This window comes from Theobroma umbraticum, unplaced genomic scaffold (genome assembly GCF_002168275.2).
Source record: "Theobroma umbraticum cultivar Fairchild unplaced genomic scaffold, ASM216827v3 scaffold_34.0, whole genome shotgun sequence".
NCBI classification, from domain to species: domain Eukaryota; kingdom Viridiplantae; phylum Streptophyta; class Magnoliopsida; order Malvales; family Malvaceae; genus Theobroma; species Theobroma umbraticum.
Genome location: NW_018397275.1, coordinates 1,214,312 through 1,222,232, shown reverse-complemented (window position 1 = coordinate 1,222,232; position 7,921 = coordinate 1,214,312). Strand labels below are relative to the sequence as shown.

At 32.9% G+C, this 7,921-nt stretch overlaps 1 pseudogene; it reads left to right on the top strand.

Moving 5' to 3' along the window:
* The window catches only part of LOC110427541 (putative 2-oxoglutarate-dependent dioxygenase AOP1.2), a 58,621-nt pseudogene that overhangs the window by 48,040 nt on the left and 2,660 nt on the right, over positions 1-7,921 (top strand).

The window sequence follows — 7,921 nt, the reverse complement described above, 5'->3', positions numbered from 1 at the left end:
CTCATGCAACCCACATTTCATTTTCCTCATTTGACCACCAATGCACCAATCAAATTTACAAGCAAATAATCTTTAAATTTATCTTTCTCTTTCTCTTCACATGATGGGGGTCTCACATGTTTTCCACTAACTTCTCCTTTTATACACACTATAGTTTGCATGTAGTAACTTTCACATGTACATCTCATATTTCACATAACTTAACTTTCCTTGATTAGTTAATATCCATTTAACTTCCAAATATTGTAATTTGCAATTGAGTCCTCAAACTTTTCTTTATTTCCTTTTTGACCCTTTATACTTTTCATCTTTCACAATTTAGTCCTTCCAACATGTTTTAAACTTCCATTTTCTTCTATTTTCCTTCCTTTACATGTGTACAAATATAATATAAAGTTTGCACCTAATCAAGGTGTCACCATAATATTTAAATATATACTTACCTGCTCGTGCTCTATTTAATAAAGGCACGTGGGCCCCATTTATGTCGCTTTTCTTCAAAATTCATTCTTACTTCTTCTCCTCCACTTAGATTACTCATATACTTCTTCTTCATGATTATCTTCAACCACAAATAAAATATTAATATTTTAATATTATTTTATTCTAAATTTTTCAACTTCTTTTGTCGGAACCCAAAATGTCTCACTTTGTCCCGGATCACTTCAAAATCACTCTTTTGATTCGATAATTCATTCTTGATAAAATATTATTATTTAATTATCATTTTCTCGCATACAAAATATTTTATTTTAAAATATTTCTTTCATCTATCATTGCTCTTTCGCACTTAGATTTATATCTGTCAACCCTCTGTCTTGTTGATGAGATCATATTGGCTCTTATATGAGGGTACAGGGTGTTACACTATTAATTGAACAAGATTACCTAAGCTTTTAACATACAAAGTATGTTCACTGTCACTTTTAGGAAAACCTTAAGTTTTCAAATAATTAACCATTCATTCATACCATGCTCTTTGGGGCTTGCTTGATCCCATAAAGAGCTTTTATAAGTTTATAGACCTCATCCTCTTTGCCTAGTTCAACAAATCCTTCAAGATATTTCACATAATTGTCTTCATCAATAATACCATTGAGAAATGCTAATTCAATGCCCAGGTTCCAAATTGTCCAACTTTCTTTAGTTGCAAGTGCCATTAGTAGCTTGATAATTTTATGTTTGGCTATAAGGGCAAAGGTTTAAAAAAAAAGCAACTCCATATACTTGTGAAAACCCCTTGACTATCAATCTAGCTTTATGCTTTTTAACAGAACCATCAGACATGAGTTTGGTCCTGTACACCCACTATACTCCAATACCTTTTTTATTTTTTGATCTATCAACCAAGGTCCAGGTGTTGTTCTTCTTTATCATCATCATTTTAACCTTCATTTCCTACTTTCAATGTTCATCTGAAGTAGCTTTAAAGTAGTAGCTAGGTTTTGCAATTGTAGTGTTGCATTTCTCATCTATATCTTAAAGTGAACAAGTCCCTTTAACAAGAGCTTCATTTATGTTTTCATCAGATTCAAAGTCTTCTTCAACATTTAACACATCATCAACTACAACGTCTTTGTTTATAATAGCTTCAATGGCACCCATATCCTAATTCCACTTGGTATTCTCATCAAATTTGACATCTCTACTAACAAATAGCCTTCTTGTTTTAACATTAAGCAACCTGTAACCCTTAAACACTTCAATATAGCCAAGATGAACTGCAACCAATGACTTCTCATCAAGCTTACCTCTCTTAGCATTAGGTATCTTAGCATAACAGACACACCAAAAACCTTTGAGATGAGTTACAATAAGTTTGATACCTAACCAGGCTTCATAAGGTGTCTTGTTGGTTAAAAACATAGTTTGAGTCATATTCAATAGGTAGTTGGCAGCATTAGCAACTTCTGCCCATAAAAACTTAGGTAGGGTCATCTTAAATAGCAAACATCAAGCTGCTTCCATGATAGTTCTATTTTTGCTCTCAAAAACCCATTTTAATGAGGGCTGTGAGTCACTATTAACTAGTGCACAATACCAAATTCATTTAGAAATTTCTCAAACTCTTTGGCATTGTATTTAGTCCCATTGTCACTTTTAAGGACGTTTATATTTAAACTGGTCTGATTCTCAACAATAGCTTTGAACTTCATGACCATGTTTAAAGCCTCTGATTTTTGTTTTAGAAAATAAATCCATATGAAATGTGCGAAATCATCAATAAATAGTAAGTAAAACTTACTTCCATTCAAAGACAAAGTCTTCATGGGGTCTCCAATGTTTGTGTACCAGATGCAATTTTTGTGTTGCCTTCTAGCTTCTAGTCTTTGGAGTTTTACTTTATTTCCAAATTGATAGGTACTGCACAATCTATCAAGATTTCACATGTTAGGAAAACCATCAACCAACTTATGTAAAACCATTTGTTTCAAATAAGAATGGTTCACATGACCAAAGCTCTTGTGCCAAAGCTCAATGTCAATTGGCAGACGTTTGTATACTACACACTTAACCTTTAACTAGTTGAGAGGGAACCATTTGTTTTCCATTTTTACAATAAATAAATCCTTTGCAACAGGATCTTTAATTTTCCAAACCCTATCCTTAAATATCAACTCATAGTTGTCATCCATAAGCTATCCCACACTTAACAAATTCTAACTCACTTTTGGTGTTTAGTAGACTTTTGAAATTGTCCTCAAGCCATCAAAAGTCTAAACTTTAACAATGCCAATCCCATAAATTAATAGAAAGTCACTATTTCCAATCTCCATTTTTGTTCTAAAGCTACCATCAAACACTAAAAAATTGTTCTTGCATCCAGTTAAATGATTTGAGCACCCACTATCTAGCAGCCAAGTCACCATTGCCAATCATCATTATGGTTCTAAACCTACCATCAAACACCGAAAAACTATTCTTGCATTTGTTAAAGTGATTTCAGCACCCATTTTCTAGAAACCAACTATTTTGTTTCTCTTATTTGCTTGCATGTTTTGCCATGAACAGAAATTCTTCATTAGTATTATCCTTTTGTTCAGCAACAATAGTCTTCTCTTCCACCTTCCTCCCTCGATTTTCACACACTTTCTTGGCATGGCCTTACTAGTGACAAGCTCTACACTTGACATTTGGCCTATACCAACAATACCTCTCAGTATGATTTTTTTTATAGTATGAGTAAGGTGGAAAGGTTTTTTTTTTCCTTGTCTCTTATCCCCATTTTTCTTGCCTTTTTCCTTCCTTTCATTCCCTAGTTTCTTTCAAAAAACACTACCTAATCTTTTTTTAGAGTTTCTTGCCATCAAGGCTTCCTTGAAAACAACATACTGCTGTAGACCTTTTCTTTGTTCTTGAGCTTGAAGAGCATTAAGCAAGTTAATAACAAAGATAGATACTAAATCTTTCGAGTCCTAAAGTGATGAGATTTTTTCTTCAAATTTTTCAGGTAAACTGACCAACAATTTATTCACAATTTTTTGTTAAAATCTTATTCACCTACAAGCCTCAATGTATTCACAATTCTAAGGACTTTATCAAAATAGTCTTGAATAGACTGATCCTCCCCCATTCTTAAAATTTCAAACTCATTCCATAGATTTAGAGCTTAAATCTGTCTGGTCCTATCACTTCCATGAAACTCTTCTTTCAACTTTTCCAAATCTCTTTTAGGAGCCTTATAGTTCATTCAATGGTTTTGTGAAAATGCCTATCAATTGATGCAAGGTATCTACAAAATCTATTTCAATACCTCATTTAAGCACAGGATCTCTAATGAAATGATGTCTAATTTAAATGTGCTTGGCTCTACAGTGTTGAACAGGATTTTTGGAGATATTTATGACACTCATATTATCATAATAAATGGGAACTTTATGTATAGCCATTCCAAAATCATTTAGTTGCCGCCTAATCCATACAATTTGTGCACAACAACTATCTGGTGATATATACTCAGCTTCAACAGTCGATAAAGCAACAAAATTTTGTTTCTTGCAAGACCAAGACACAGTCATATTTCTAAGAAATTGACAAGTACCACTAGTGCTTTTTCGATCAGTTTTGCTGGTAGCAAAATTAGCATTGGAATAGCCAAAAAATTAAAAGATAAACCTTTTGGATGCCATAAGCCTAAGCTTTGAATATCCAAGAGAAATCTAAAATTTTTTTCACGATAATCAAATGTGATTGCTTAAGACATGATTGGAATCTTGCACATAAGCATACATTAAATAACATATCAGATCTACTTGCTGTAAGATAAAGAAATGAACCAATCATACCTCTATAGGGTTTTCAATCCACATATTTTCCTTTATCATCTTTGTCAAGCTTTGTGGAGGGGTTCATAGGAGTTCCAATTGACTTCATATTCATCATACCGAACTTTTTCAGCATTTCTTTGGTATACCTTTCTTGGTTGATGAATATTTCATCTCCACATTACTTGATTTGTAGACCAAGTAAGAACTTTAGTTCTCTCATCATACTCTTTTCAAATTCTCCTTGCATTTCTTTAGCAAAATTCTCACGCAACCTTTCATTAGTAGCACCAAATACTATATCATCACACAAATTTGAACAACAATCAAATTAGTCTCATTTTTCTTAATAAACAAGGTATAATCAACACTTCCCCTAGAGTATCCTTTTTCAATTAAAACTTAGAAAGTCTTTCATACAAGCTCTAAGAGCTTGTTTTAATCCATAAAGAGCTTTTTGTAGTTTATATACATGATCAATTTTATCAAACAATTCAAAACCAGGGGGCTGTTCAACATATACATCTTCTTGAATAAAGCCATTAAGAAATGCTCTTTTAACATCCATTAGAAACAATTTCAAGTTCATAAGGCATGTATAGGCAAGTAAGAGTCTAATGGCTTCTAATCTAGCTACCGAAGCACAGGTTTCATCATAATCAATACCTTCTTCTTGATTATAGCCTTGAGCAACTAACCTTGCCTTATTTCTTACCTTATTTCCCAACACATCCATCTTGCTCTTAAACACCCATCTTGTACCGACAATTGAATGATTGGTTAGCCTTGGAACTAAGGTCCAAACCTTGTTCCTTTCAAACTGTCTCAACTCTTCTTGCATAGCAATCATCCAACTTTCTTCCTTTTCAGTTTCCTTCAAGCTCCTTGATTCCACTTGTGATATGAAAGCTAGAAACTCACAAGCTTCCCTTAAACCTTTTTTAGTTTTGACACCATCCGAGGGATCACCAATGATGAGTTCTTAAGGATGATTCCTTACAAATCTCAAACTTCTAGGAAGATCACTATACTGTTCTTTAGTTCTTTGCAAGTCTTTCGACGGTGGTTCATTATCATCTTTCTATTTTAAGCTTTCTCCATCATTTTTTTGTTGTCCAAGCTCATATTTTCCATTTTCTTCTCAATGTCATCCGCATCATCGTCACCAATCACTACCTATCTTTGTGCAGCATTAGTCTCATCAAAAATAATATGGATTGACTTTTCTATAATTAGAGTTCTTTTGTTAAACACTCTATATGCTTTAGAATTTAATGCATAACCTAAGAAAATTGCCTCATCACTTTAGCATCAAACTTTTCCAAGGTTTTTTTTGCATTATTTAAAACAAAGCATTTGCATCCAAAACTCTTTAGATGAGATATATTTGGTTTTCTTCCTCTGTAAAACTTATAAGAGGTTTTAAAAATCATAGCTCTAATGGAAACTTTGTTCAAAATATAAGTTCCAATATTCACTGTTTTAGCCTAAACGTATTTTAGCATGTTGTTTTCGCAAAGCATTATCCTTGGCATTTCTTTTAAGGTTCTGTTTTTTCTGCCAACAATTTCATTTTGTTGTGGAGTTCTAGGAGCTGAAAAATTGTGATCAAAACCATTTTCATTACAAAAAATTTCAAAATTATCACTTTCAAATTCACCACCATGTGCACTTCTAACACTAATAAAGGTAAGGCCTTCTTCATTATGAACTTTTTTACAATGCTTAATAAAAATTAGCAATGCATTCATGCTTTATGACCCATGTATATCTAGAGTAATCATCAACAATAACAAAGCCATATGACTTGCCTTCTAGACTAGTAACAGTGATTGGTCCAAACAAGTCAACATGTAATAGTTCAAGTGGCCTAGAAGTTGATATGACTTTTTAGATTTAAAAGAACTTCTAACTTGTTTACCAAATTGACATGCATCACAAGCTTTGTCATTTTCAAATGATATCTTCGAAAGTCCAAAGACTAAGCCTTTTCTCAAAAGTTTTGAAATTGTGTGCATACTAGCATGTCCTAACCTTCTATGCCACAACCAGTTATCACAAAAATCATTGGAAATCAAGAATGATTCCCAAGTCTTAATTTTATCAAGAAAAATGACATACATATTTTTAATTCCTTTGCTAATGAATGCTACTTTGTTAGTGTTAACATCAATTACTTGACATGCATGGGAATCAAAGTATACTCAAAAACCTCTATCACAAATTTGACTAATGCTTAGCAAATTATGTTTTAAACCTTTAACAAATAAGACACGCTTGATTTGTGTTTGAGATGTGTTACCAATGGTTCCAATTCCTTAGATAATGCCCTTGGAATCAACACCAAAGGAAACACTACCATACTTCTTCCTATCAATCTTAGCAAATAATTTTTCATTGCTCGTCATGTGTCTCAAGTAACCATTGTCCAAGTACCAAGGCTACCTTTTCTTTGGTTGAGCTTCAAAATGTTGATCCTGTTGTCCTCGCTCAACCTCAATTTCTTCTTCTTTCGCCATCAAGTAGAAATTGGCTCTTTCTTTTGATTTTTCTCTTTCTTCTTTTGAACTTGATGAACCACTATTAGACCATGTTGCTACTACTATTGCTTTTTTAGGTTTCTTTCTTTTCTTTGAGGTTTTTACTTTGAGTAATAGGCATTCTAATTTGAAGTGTTTTAGTTTTTTGCATTTAAAACGCACCATCCCATCCTTCTTGCTAAAATCACCTTTATGCTTATTTTTCCTAAAGGAACCTTGATCATTCTTGTAATTTTTTCTTCTAAACTTTTTACCTTTTTATCCCATTAACATTTTAAATCATCTGACCATCATGGCTTGCTCTTCATCATCATCACTTGATGGCTCTTTTAATTCCTTCTTAAGTAGACTAATCTTGTGTGCCAAATTTTTCTTCTTCTTTTTAGCTTCTTTCTTTTCTCCCTCTTCTTCTTCTTTTGTTTCAAGTTCATATATAGAGAGTGAACCACAAATTTCATCAAGTGTGACCACATTAAGATCTTGGCATTTCGAATAGTTGTGACTTTGAGTTTATAGCTCTTAGGGAGACATCTAAGTAATCTTTTTACTAACACATGTTCAAGGATAGTTTTTCCAAGTTGATTGAGCTTGTTTGGAATATTGGTAAACCTATGGAACATGGTAGTGATATGTTTGCCCAGTTCCATTTTAAATATTTCATAATTGCAAATGAGTTAGGTAATTTTGGACTCTTTGACTAGAGAAGTCCCCTTGTAAATAACTTTAAGTTTTTCTCAAATCTCTTTAGCAGTAGTATAATTAGAGACTTTGTTGAATTCCAAAGGAGTGAGTGCATAATGAAAGGTGCTGATGGCTTTAAATTTGTTTGCACCTTTTTGACTTCATCTTCAGTCCACTCAGCTTTAGGCTTAGGTATTTTTTCACTAGTGACAACATTAAGTGTGGTGGGAACATAGGATCCTTCGATAATACATCTCACATTTCATATTCAAGGGCTCTAATGTATGTCTACATTCTAATGCTTTAATAAGCATAATTTGATCCATCAAATAGAATAGGCCTATTTGTGAATTGTTCTTCAACAACAACTGACTTTTGCAAATCCATTTGAGGGGAGTAAGATGAGAAGAGAATTTTACAACTGCTGAATAAAAT